A 12,961-nucleotide genomic window follows, 5' to 3' on the forward strand; every position below is an offset into this window, starting at 1 on the left:
GGGCTCCCTTTCTCCCCCGCCCCCAGCCTTTTAGACCCACGGGGACTGTTGGTGTGCGACTTCCCTGTGCCCGGAGCCGTTGCTGGGGGAACATTTGGGGACTGAGGCAGAGGATGTGGAGGGAGGGAGGGAGCCTTGGGTGTCAGGGCCCCCCTCCTTCCAGCTGGCCTTGGTGTGCCCAGGATCTCCTCCAGGACTCCCGCCCTCTGCTTCACCCCTGTCCCACACACCCCCATCTTGACCCTGGGGCAGGCGCGAGGAACACATGTGGACACGCCCAGAGCCCTGCCCTCTGCCCCCTCCCACCTTGGCCCGAGGCCCACAGCTTGCCCAGTTTCTGAGCCTGAACTTGGAGATGCCCATCCCCGCGAGCTGAAATGCCTGCCTCTCCTTTATGTTTCCAGCAGGAGGCAGCCTGAGCCCGCGCAGAGAGCCCAGCTGGGCGCTGCGAGGCTGGGGGTGGGGGGGGCGGCGCTGAGGCTGGGAGGAGAGGTGAGGCAGGCTCCTCCCCCAGGCTGCGCTTCCCACCGCGGGCAGCAGAGGCCGCTGGCCCAAAGAGGGGGTGCATAGGTGGGCTGTTTGCAAGCCCCCCCAGCACCCTGAGATTACGGCCCCCAACCACAGCGTTCCAGATGAACACAACGCCAAGCCTGCTGAAAAGTGGGGGAGCTGCCTGGCGCCGGTTCCCTTGGCGACCGGCCCACCACTCGCCTTGACCGCCTCGGGTCAGGACCACAAGTGACTGAGGCTGGAGAGGGACCACTGGTGACCAGGCGTGGCTGCTGGGGACTGAGTGACCACAAGCACCTGGGGGAGGTGGACAGCCGGGAGGGGATGGAACGGGCACGCAGAAACCCGCCTCTCAGCCACGGTCCTGAACACTTCAAACCAGCTTTGTTGGTGAGATTGGGAGGCAAAAACCTAACGCCAACCGAGGCTTGTTCAAGTTCATCTGAGTGCGAGATGCACCCCGGACGCTGGCCGGCGTCTTCCCCACCTACTGATGTGCCCTCCCCCCAGAGATGCCTCGGACTCCCAGCCCCACTAGCCTGGGGGTGCAGATGAGGGCGGGGGCCTGTGCCGGCTCCCTCATCCCCCGCATATGCCGCTGCCCCCGAAGGGAGCGGGAAGGTCCCAGGACAGGGGTCCAGGTGCGCAAAGTCCCTGTGAGGGCAGCGCCAAGCGCAGGGCTCCCACTGCCCTTGTGGAGTGAGCTCACCCCCCCCCACCCTGCCCACAGGAGCTACGAGAAAGCTGGAAGGACCAGATCCTGGTGGCCCCAGGCCACGTGCTCCCTGCATGCGGTGGAAGGAGCTTGGGTGGTGTGAACCGCGCTTTCAGGGTCAGCCTTCGAGTGGCCTCGGCCTCCTCTCCATCCTAGCTCCCGCCAAGAGGGCCGTGTCCTTCCAGGAGCGGCCACATCCTCGGTCCTGCCCGGGCCCCGCATTCACAGCTGTTCAGTGCTCCACAGCCACCTGGCATGGGGACAGCGCCCAGAAATCACTGTTCTCTCTCCCGCCTGTGGCACAGGAAGCCCACTAGGGGCGTTCCCACTGGATTTGTTGAAACCGCAGGGCCCTGCGTGGGTCTGCCTCCACCCCCTTCTATGGCGAGCCCCACGCTGGGCAGGGCTCCGGGCCAGAGGCCACCAGATGCCCAGAGCTGGTCTCTGGGTGGCCCTCTGTGTTCATCCCGCTGTTCTGACAGCTGTGTTCTGGGGGCTGGACAAGCCACGGTCCTGACTGATGCCCTCTCCAGACTCGGGTGTCTGAGTGATGCTTCCCTGGGGGCGGGGGGGGGCACAGGTTGTGAGCCAGCTCCCCGGCCCTAATCCTGGATGCTCCCCTCAGTGGGGAGGTCACCCAAGGGCAGCTGCGGGCCTCTCTCTGCTGTTCCTTCCACCACAAGCCACTCCTTTCCCTGGCCCTTGTTTTCTGCATCGTCCGGGCACCTTTGTACCCGTGCGGTCCTCCTCGGCACTCCGAGACTGCCTCCCGGGCCGCCCTTCCCCTGCCGTCAGGAGGACCACCATGGCCTGAGGATGGGGCTGGCCATGGCGGTGGTCACCGTGGTGGGCAGGAACGTGGGCAGCCAAAACTGGTGGGGACACTTTCGTGGCTGGAGCTGGAGCTCGGGGTGGTGGTGGTGCCTCTGGGATGGCAAGGGGGTGTCCCCACAGAGGGGGGCCTGACGGACAGGACAGACGGAAGGTAGAAGGAAGGGTGCGTAAGGACAATGACGAGGGCCTGCGTCTCCTGGGGGGCGGGGCACGCTGCAGGCAGCCACACCCCTGTCACCCAGGCAAGCAGCTCCTGCGCCCCGTCTCTCTCTCTCTCTCTCTCTCTCTCTCTCTGTCTCTCTCATAAATAAGATCTTAAAAAAACAACCCCGGGGTCCCTAGCTATTGTCCCCACCCCCATCCCTGTAGGTGTCTCGGCTCCTAACCCTGAGGAGCCTTCACCCCCAGGCCTGGGAAGGGCGCCAAGGCCCTGCGGGGAAGGGCTGGCACACTGGTCAGGGACGGGAGGGGCCGCACTGGCCTCCCCCTACGTTACTGCTCTGCCCCCTACTGCCGATGACCAAGGGAGTTCTCAGGCCTCCTGCAGAGTGGGGGTCCCCACCTGGTGCACCTCTCCCCCCACTGGGGTGTCCCACGACACTGGCCAGGTCTGCTCGGGGTGGCCCATGGTGGGGGCCAAAGGTGGGCAGGCTGGGGGCGGAAGGCCTTGACCTTGGGCAAGCCCCGCCCCTCTGGGCCTCGGTTTCCCCTCTGGCACTGTGGCAGCAGGACTGGGTGACAGATCCTTTCCAAGGCCAGCAGTCGGTGGCCCCGCGGCTTCTTGAGGCATGGGGAGCAGCGGGCTCCCCCAAGTATTTTTTTAAGGCCTAAAAATAACCAGGAGGGGAAGGGTGTCTCTGAATAGCTCAGGAATGTACCAGTCAGTGCCCCAATCGGAAATGCCTCCAAATAAGGCTCTGGCAGAGCCGGAAGCCCTGAGACAGTCACTGCTCACGTCAGCCTCCCAGCTGCGCGCTGCTCCGGAACCTTCCCTCCCACCCTGGCCAGCCCTCAGCCCAGCCCCAAGGGTCTCCCCCAGAGAGCAGTCAGCCCAGGGGCTGGGCATGGGGCGGGGGTCCTGGGAGCCCCCTTGCACCACAGCCCTTTGGACAAAGAGTAAAGAAGTTACAGTTATGGACTCTAAGGTTTACTTGTCTAGAAACTTCATTTACACGTGTGAGATCTTAGGACAATCCAATTCAGACCCCTTCCCCCAAATCCCAGAAGACGGACGTGCGGGGCCCCCTTGAAGCAGGTAGGGTGGGCTTTCGCGTGCTCCCTTCTGGCACCCCTGGGCGTCCCAGGGAGCGGGTACCCCAACTGGCAACGGGGGGCAGCTTGGAGCCCTGCTCAGACCAGGTGCAGGGCGCGGGCGTCCCCAGCTGTCCCAGGAAGGCAGAGGCGGCGTTGCTGGACTCAGTATGGCTCTCTGGGAACACCATATGGATCCGGCCCAGGAAGGGAGTCGGGAGGAGGCAAGACGCGGCACCCCCACCGTTGCATCCTCCCCTCTCCAGCACAGGGAGTTCCCTGGGGGGCAGGTGGCAGATGGGGTGGCCTGGAAGTCAGGGTTCCAGGACGGTGCCCCTGCCTGTGACCTCAGCGGGCCTGTCCCCTCGATGGTTTTCCTCCTCTACCAGCCTGTGCCCCCCCCACCGCCCCGGCCTCCTGTCCGCCTCTATGCCTCCCAGACTCTTTCCAGGCTCGGGCTCCACCCCAGTCCCTCTAAACCTCCTGGACGGAGGAGAGTGGGTTTTGGGGGGAGCAGGTGGCAGAACAGGAAAAAGAAGAGATGGAGTTGTGGTGGAGGGGGGACCACTTCACTGGAGCAGAGGAGGGAACACGGCCTGGTGATGGTGCCCTGAGAGCAGGGGTATGACCACCCACCCCCCCGGCCCAGGCTTCCCAGAGGGCGGGGCCAGGCTGAACCTGGAGATCAGTGGCCTGGCACATGGGCACCCAGGTGGGCGTCTGAACCCAGCTTTGAGGCTGCAGAAGGCTGGAGAGCCCAGCAGGGGCCTACCTGCTCTGGAGAGGGAGGCTCCATGCTCAGGCCCCACCCCTGGGGGGATTCTGGGGGCCAGAGTGGGCTCTGGCCCACCCCAGGTCACCAACAAGTCACGAGGAGGGAGGCATGGCCAGGGTGCCACAGCTGGGGCCTGGACTGCCACATGGCCAGCCCTAGGACCCCACTCCCCCTGTCCCAGCCCCAACCCAGGCCCCCATCAGTCCCTAGCAGTCTCTGCCCATGGCTGCCAGCTGCTTCCCTGGTGTCACCTTCCTGAAGCCTTCCGTCCCCGCCCCGCCTTTGGCTCTGAGTTTCTCTAGAGTCACCATGCATCCTGCATCAGGTTCTGGGTGGGGGTCTGGTCCACCCCAAACCCCGGCATGCATGAGAGATCTGTTCCTCTGACAGCTGAGAGGGCTCACGGGGAAGGAGCCCTACCACACCATGCTGGGGACGGTGTGCAGACCGCCCTCACCCACCCCGGGCGCAAGGCAAGGCATGGGGCCGTGGGTGGACAAGGGGGACAGTGGAGTGAGCGGAGCGGGCAGGGCAGAGAGGGGGACAGCGGAGCTAGGCCGTGGTCCAGGCCGAGGAGGGGAAGCATATACCAAGGGCAGCGAGCCACCAGGCTCGCAGAGACCATGGGAGAGGCACTCCTGGCGGGGCTGACACAGGACCCGAGAAGCACAGGACCACCGGACAAGTGCTGGCACTGGTGAATGGCAGAGGCGCGGTGATGGCGGGCGTCGGTCACAGCCTGCCGGACCCCCACGGGGTGGTATTTCTACCCCCCTTCCCCGAAGAGAAGACTGAGACACAGAGAGGGTGAGCGGCTTGCCCAGGGCTGCGGAGGGGCCCAGGCGGCAGCAGCTGCACTCTGGTCGGAGACACCACACCGCCCGCTGGGCTGTACTGACGGAGTATCGTCAGGAAAACACACGGTCGTTTCCGCTGCGCCACTGAGAGCAAAGCGCGAAGTGGGATCCACGCTGGCATACTTGTTCCGCGGCCTGGGCTCTTCTCAAGCGCCCGCCGGAGGTAAACGCGTCTGCACCCGTAGCAGGCCCGACACCACCGTGGGCAGCGGGGCGGCATCCGCCTCTCTCTGCACAGATTTACCTCTCCCTTCCCCTGGGCCCGGGGCGCGGACATCCGCTCTCCCCAGCAAGGTGCAGTCTCCTGGCCCACCCCCTGCCTCCACCCCTCTCTCTGCAGGCCCCCCGAGTCCAGGGTTCTCGTCTCTCCAGCCGGGGCCACGTCGCCCTCGTCTGGGCCTTCATTTCCTTACTCAAACACGCAGGCTTTCTACTTCTTCACTCCTGGCGTGTTATCTGTTTTTAGAAATCCATCTATTTCAACTAAGTTTTCAAATATATTGGAACGAAATTGCTCGTAATATTCTCTTACCACCTTTTTGGTTTCTGAAGTGTCTCTAGTTGGGTCCCCTTCGCACCCAGCCTTTCGGTCTGTGCAACGTTTCGCTCATTCAGCGTCCTATCAGCTGTTGCTGCAAAGAACGGACTTTTCGCTTTGTGGGCCCACGACTCTCCTCTCTCATTAATTTCCGCTCTCATCTTTGTTATCTCTTCTTTTTTGGGTTTTCATGAACAAAAATAATTCCTTAAGCTAGCCGCTTACCACATGAACTTTCAGCTTTCAACATTTATCTAGTATAAGTCTTTGGGCTACACATTTCCCTCACGGTGTTGCTTTAGCTCCGCCTGACAAGGTCCGTATGCATCATTTCCATCATCATTCAGTTTCAATGGTTCTTATTTATTTACTTATTTTATTGAGAGGGGGGCGGGCTTGTGAGTGGGGGGAGGGGTAGAGAGAGAGGGAGGGTCTTAAGGAGGCTCCATGCCCAGTGTGGAGCCCAACATGGAGCTCGATCTCACGACCCTGAGACCACGACCTGAGCCAAAATCAACAGTCGGATGCTTAACCAAATGAGCCACCCAGGCGCCCCCAGTTTAAATGGTTTTTAAATTTCCATTATGGTGACTTTCTTTGATGTGTTATTTTATATGATTTGGAAGCCCTGAATCACGGAACTTGGTAAATCTGCGTTTTTGTGATTTCCACTGTCATTATAATGCTGTCATGGAAGGTAGTCCGGGGGAGACCTGCTGGTATGTACCAATTAAAAAACATCTTCCACACGTATTTTCTAGCTGCTGAGCACAGGATCCTGTCCGTGGTCCTTCCATGAAGCCCATCCGCCCCATTGCTCCAATGTGCCTGTGGCCAAGCACTTTGTCTCTGCGTGACCTACCGAGAGCTGAGAAAGATGTATTGAAAATCCTCACTATATGACAGCGGACTGTTTTTCTTTTCGGAGTCTAGCCGAGTTTGCTTTGTTCATATGTCCCTTTATATGGGAACACAGTTCAGAACTGATCCATCGTCCCAGCAAATCAAGTCTTCCATTGTTCTGAAGTGACCATCCCTCTACATAATAATGTCTTTATCTTTTGGCGTATAGTCTATCTTGTTTGATGCTAGTATCAATACCCTATCTTTTATTGAACAGTGTTTAAAATCCCACCAGAGAAGCTCTGTCTCGAGCTGGTTTGTAACCACGCTGGGCATAGCCCCAGCTGTGTGTGCACCTGCCCGCTCCTCGGTCTCATCAAGCCTCCACACTCGTCCTGCTCTGACGGCCCTTCAAAAATCGTCTTTCTTGATTTCTGAAATACTTGCACTTTTATAATCTTTAACCCATCCTTACCTTTTATTGGTCCAGAAACCATACAGGCTCTATTGCTTTGCAGCTTACCTCTGAAATGTGACCAGTTATTTAACTTGATAGGGTCTAAAATTTATCAAAATATGAACACCCTTTTTAAACAATACAAGGACCTCAGAACATTTTACTCATTCTCTTTAGATTTACATGGTCTATTATTTTAGCTCTGTATTTTTGAACTCCATAAATTAGACATTATTATTTTTAAAAAACAGACAATATTTGGTTGCGTTTACTTATGTGTTGAGCAGTTATTTTTCTCACCACTTAAGAGGGTTCTGCACTCAGTTCTGATTTGTGGGTGTGCGTTGGGGTGGGGGTCCCACCACCAAGCGGCTCTCCAGTTCTCAGCGGACCCTGACTGTATCGTCCCAACTCCGACAGGGCCTGGAGATGGCATCAGACCCACAGCGAGAGGGCTCCGTCCCACCAGACGCCCCCCTTCAGAGGCCACCTGCCAGTCCATCTGGTGACCTGTGCTTCTGACCAACCAGCGACAGACCGGAGGTTCCCACGGCCCACCCCCACCCCCACCACGGGTTTGATTCATTTGCTCGAGCGGCTCACAGACTCAGGACGCGTCACTCACTGGGTCCCTGGTTGATTGTAAGAGGGTGTAACGCGAGTAGCCAGACGGCAGCGATGCGCGGGGCCAGTGCGGGGAAGGTCACGGGGCTTCCGTGCTTTCTCTGGGCGGGTGCCACTCTCCCAGAAGACCGACCTGTTCACCAACCTGGATGTTCTCTGAACCCACTCCTTCGGGGTGTTAATGGAGGTTTCCATGCATGACGGATGAGATCATTGGCTATTGGTGATCCATTCAACCTCCAGCCCCAGAGGTCAGAGGTGGGACTGAAAATTCCAACCCTCTAACCCCAGGGTGGGCTCCTGGGGCCAGCAGCCCCTTCTCCACGGGAGGTCTAAAAGTCGTCTCATTAACATAACAAAAGATGCTTCTCCAGTGTTCCTCACTTAGGAAATTCCAAGGGTTTTAGGAGCTCTGTCCCAGACAGGAGAACCAAGACCTTCATCTAAGCTTCCTCTAAATCCCATCACACCAATCCACCTTATATTTCGTGCCTCCCTTCCCCCTGGAGTAGGTTCTCCCAAAGTCCTGTCGACGGTAATGCTCTCTCTTCTTCCACAGGCAGAAGACGGAGCTGCCCCTGCTCCACAGCCCACGTCCCGCAGCCCACGGCCCACCACAGTCCCAGTCTTGTTTGTTTCTTTCTTCCCTTTTGTCCCCATAACTCTCCCACTAGCCCATAAACAACCACTCTAATGTAACGCGTCTTTTTTGTTTATAAGTGCTTTTTGGGGAAAAAAAAAGTTTGTAGGTTTTTTTGGACTTTTTGAAATAAGTTTAGGCATATGGAAGAGTTGCAAGAATAGTACAGGGGTTCTGTACCGCCTTCGCGAGCTTCCTCCCATGTTAACGTCTTCTAAAGCCGTGGGACCCTCATCAAGGTGCGTGGATTTTAAATGTGTGTAAATTATATGTCTCATTCTGTGTTTTACTTTTTCCCCTCTAAGCACTTTTTTAAAAAAGATCCATCTGGGTTGCTAGGTGTGTATCTGATCTGTTTTCATTTTTCTTTTTTCTCCACATGATTCATTTTGATAGAAAAATGCTCCCGAACGTATACCCTAGGCAACAAGACGCGGCCCGTCGCGACCCTGTCTGTGCGCGGTAACTGACACTGACCTGCGCCGGAATCTCCTGTCTTAGTCCCCGTCACTGAGGTACGATTCATGTGGTTAGGACTCACCCACCTTGGGCGTTTGAGGAGCTCTGCGGAGCCCGCACACCCGCGGACGCACCTCGGCGATCGGGGCGGTGGGACAGAGAGCCGCTGGCTTTCCTGCTCAGTGTTGGGGAGCCCCCCCGTCAGCGTGGGCCCTGAGGGCACCTTCCCCTGCCTGTGGCCTCTCACCTTTCCCCAGCAGCTCTGGCAAAGCTCAAGCTTGTAACCTGACAGAAGTCACCCGCTCCCTCTTGATTTCACGCGGGGCTTTCGGTGCCAACCCCACCAGCGCTCGCCGTGCGCCGTGCCGTCTGGGTTGTCTCCCGGGCGGTCTTCTGGGAGTTTCGTGGTTCTGCATTTCACGTCCAGCTCTAAGATCCACTTGAGTTCCTGTGACCGGTGGGAGGGCTCGGTCAGGATTTCTTTTCCTTTTTGAACATGACGTCCCCTTATTCCAGCACCACTTGCTGGAAAGACCGTGGTCGCCCCCTGAACGGACTTGCTCTCCGTCAGACACATCGGTCGGCTGTCACTGGGTGGGTCTGTTTCCGGGCCCCTGTCCTGTTCTCCTCACCCATCTGTGCCTTCTTTCGCAGGTACCGCCCCGTCTTGACGTTTCATCCCTTTTCTGTCTTCGATTGCTCCCGAAAGATTCTACTTTTCCCCGCATCGCGCGCTCTCATAGGCACGGTGACAGCTGCTCATGGAAAGTCTCCGATGGTTTCCACCTGTGAGCCACCTTCGCCCCCTGTGCCCGCACATGAGACATCAGGTTTCTGCACAGGTCAAGCCAGTTTGGACTGCACCCCGGGCACGTGGATACCTGGTTGTGAGACTCTGGGTCCCACTGAAACCCCGAGAAGAGTACGGACCTGGGGACTTGTGTAGGCGACCAGATAGGCGGGATTCGTGCCGCCAGTCCCACCTTCTGTGAGCAGTGGTCTTAACATCAGCTGGGTTTTAAACTCCTTCCCCACCTTATTCAGGTCCGTCTCGCATGGGCACGAGTGGCCAGTGTGGGACCAGAGCAGGTCTGCCCGTAGAGCAATGCTGACGTCTCGTGCGTGCTGTTTAGGGCTGCAGGCAAACGTGCCCAGAGCGGGGTGAGCCCGGCGCGCACACACACTTCCCATGCCAGCTCTCCCAAACTCCCTCCTCTCTGTGGTTTCCCAATACTTCTTGGCTCTTAGGGGACCTCCACCCCCCGCCCCAGCCTTCTGGCCACAGAGTCGGGCCTGTGGCTTGCCACTCAGCTCTGCACCTTCTCCAGCTGCTTCTGTCTCCCGACCAGGTAACAGGACAACAGAAGGAGAAACACAGACACGCAGCGGCAAACCCCCCCCCCCCACCGTCCTCGTCCTTAGAGTCTGTATCACCAGCTGGGCCGCTGCCACCTCCTCCTTGTCAGAGTCGCTGGGGCCTGGAGTAGAGAACAGAAAACAAACAGGAAAACAAGGGAGTTCCCTCCCTCTTCCCGGTCATGTTAGGACCCCCACTTCCAGCTCCTTGGGCAGAACAGAGGTCTTTCTCTCGAGGCTCCATCTGCACATGCTCAGCACCCAGGCCTGGGGTTGTCTTGAGTCCAGGCCCGGAGACACCAGCTCGGGGGTGCTCTGCGTTCTACACTCCGGGGGCTGGCATTTACGAAGTGTGCGGGGGGCTGCTCCACGCACGGCGTCCGCGAGTCTCAGCTCCACTCCGCGGAGAGTGAAGCGGAGGAGAGGCGAAGCGGAGGACGCTTACCCCATGACGCCCAGAGCCAGAACCAGGTCTGACCCGGCTCCTCCTCCTGTTTCTCGGCCCCCGTGGCCTCTGCTGCCGTAGTTTCTTTGCCCACTTCCACGTGATCGCCACGAGCGGGGCTCTGGGGTGCATCCTCCCACGGGCCCCTACTGTACCTGTAAGAGAACTGCTTTCTTCCGTAAAGGCAGGAGGGGACCGCGAGGTCATGGGACGCGTGCCGTCAGAGTCCTGGCACTCTCCACAAGGTCCGCACCTGGGTGGCGCGCTTGGGACGCACACATTCTCACCACCACCGGGCAGCCACCAGCTTGCTAGTGTTTGTAGGTCAGAAGGGCATAAAGCCAAGTGTCATTTTGTTTAATGTGTGTTTCCCAAATGATTGATGAATTTCTGCCTCTTTCCAAATGCCTGCTGGCTTTGGGGGTCCCTCCTGTGTGAATTCCTGCTTCTATCTGGGGCCTGTCTTCCTGTGGGACCGCTGCCTCGTCCTGACGGGTCTGTCTGCTCTAGATAACAGCTGCGGCTACTGCGAGTCCCCTGTGCTTTCAGCGGTCTCCTCACTTTGCCCGCGGCGCCCTCCACCGCACACAAGCCCCGCTCCAGGGGCGGGCACTGCCTTCCCTTCGGCGTCGGCCGCCGTCCCGTGTTCGCAGGTCCGCGCTGATGGAATCGGGTACGTCCATTTCTGCCTCGCGCTTTTGTCTTCTGCAGCTGGTTCTAGAGGCCCCTCATCGCCCACGGATCCTAAAGACGTTCCCTTTTTTACTCTATTAACAGTAACCCCTGTCCCTGCATATTTAGCTCCAGAGCCGGCTTCTGGGAAGGGCTGGTAGGGAACCGGCTTAGCTTCTCTCCAACGCGATCACTGAAATAGCCCACCCTTGCTCTAGGACCGTCCCGCCGTCTTTCCGCCGCCTGATCGCGGTGTGAATATGGAACTGCCCCGGGGTCTCTGCTGCTCGGATGATCTCTTCTCAAGGCAACACATGCTCTTTATTTTATTAATGTGTTTTCTGCTGTTACCGCATCCTAAACTGACCGCCATGACTTGACAGGTCCTAACATTTGGGAAGAGTCCGCGGGTGGCTGCGTGCTACGTCCCGAGGCTGTGTTTTTGGTGCTTCTGTTTCTGATGGTTACAGCTCATCCTATCCCTCCCTGACCACCCACACCCAGTTTGGCTCATTCGAGTAGTTTCTGTGTGTTGGAGTCTCTTCCGCCCGCTGACCAGACTGCTGTCGCGGCTCTTGGTCCCCGGGGCTCCGTCTGCTGTGCTCCGTCCCGGGCTCCCCCAGCTCCTGCAGGCTGACGGCCAGGGGCCGCCCCAGAGCTACGCCCTCAGTGCGTGTGTGTCCGAGCGTGTGCCAATCCCACGCCCTCACCTGCCCGTCGGCCGTGCCGCATTTTGCTCCGGGGACAGTTAACAGGGCCTCGCCCTCTGCAGTCGTCCGTGGGCCGCTGGATCGCGGTCAGCCCAGGGGTCCTGCGCCTCCCTCCCTCCGGCAGCACAGCCTTCTTCCCTGTTCTGTCCTGCGCGTCTCCGGGAAAGGCGTGTGCCTCCCATCGCGCCGACACGTGGCGCGTCCTAGGAATTCCCGATGCAGCTCTCCCCTCGGTTCTTTCCCCGCCCGTGTCTGAGAGGAGTGTCGCCCACAAGGCCACAGGGATTCAGATGTAGCCTCTGTACGTTCCTGGAACTCCATCTGATTCTTCTGCAGATCAGTTTGGCCATTTCTGGTAAGTCTTTACCTTTGGTCATTTTTTGGTTGTCTTTTTGTCTCTTCAAATATTTCACATGTGAGTATTTGGCGCAAACCGTACTCGTTAATTCCAGTCTCTGAAGATCCCAGGAGCCTGAACGGCGGAGCTTGCTCTCTCTCGGGGGCTTCTTTCCTCACATCTGCAAACTTTTCTCAGGAGCTCAAATACGGTTTCACGCCCCCCGTCTGAATGCTGAGGGCGTAAGGTGCAAACTCCCTCCTGCCACTGCAGCCCCTTCCAGAGCCCAGGCCAAGAGCATCTGGTCCAGCGCTCCCTCCTCCATAGCTTGGGGGGCGTGACCCCAGCCCCCCACTCCAGCCCCCACCCGGCCCCCCAGCCTCTGGGGTCTCAGTTGCTTTCCACCCACCACTCTGGTTGTCAGCTCAGTTTTGGATACTTCTGCTTTTTTGCTTTTTGTTTTTAAGCCTTTAGAGGTTTCCCTTACGTTCTTCAGCACCAGCAGTACATTAAAAAGTACATTTACTATCATCTATCCAAGATCTACTTGTGTTTTCACGGGACGCTTCTTTGGAACACTAGGCTGCACCCTGCAGACTCTGGCTGGCTTGTGTCCCCTCAGCCGACCCCCAAGTGCCCTGGAGCAAGATGCCATCCCTCCTACCGTCCTCATCCCCTCTCCGAGGGCGCTCCATGTTCCAGCCTCCTGCAAGGCCACACCCCCGCGCCTCCTCTCTCTGGCTACTACACACACTAGAGACTCTTTGCTGGACCCCCTCTTCCATCTAACCACACAGGGTCAGCTTCCTTCTCCTCCCCGGACCCCAGCTGCCGGGGTGCCGCGGACTCCTTCCCACAGCTCGGACTACTCCTCACCCCAGGCCCTCCTCCAGCCACCAGAGGCCCTGGTGCTCCCCACCCTGCCTTCCTGCCCGCCC

At 58.8% G+C, this 12,961-nt stretch overlaps 1 long non-coding RNA gene across 1 annotated transcript; it reads left to right on the forward strand.

Annotated features, from left to right (window-relative positions):
- Nucleotides 1-10,842: 10,842 nt before the first annotated feature.
- LOC103670595 lies at nucleotides 10,843-12,554 on the forward strand. The gene is made up of 3 exons (XR_005833710.1): nucleotides 10,843-10,977; nucleotides 11,195-12,041; nucleotides 12,139-12,554. It is a non-coding gene; the product is annotated as an uncharacterized LOC103670595 (long non-coding RNA).
- Nucleotides 12,555-12,961: the final 407 nt, after the last annotated feature.

This window comes from Ursus maritimus, unplaced genomic scaffold (genome assembly GCF_017311325.1).
Source record: "Ursus maritimus isolate PB19 unplaced genomic scaffold, ASM1731132v1 scaffold_9, whole genome shotgun sequence".
NCBI classification, from domain to species: domain Eukaryota; kingdom Metazoa; phylum Chordata; class Mammalia; order Carnivora; family Ursidae; genus Ursus; species Ursus maritimus.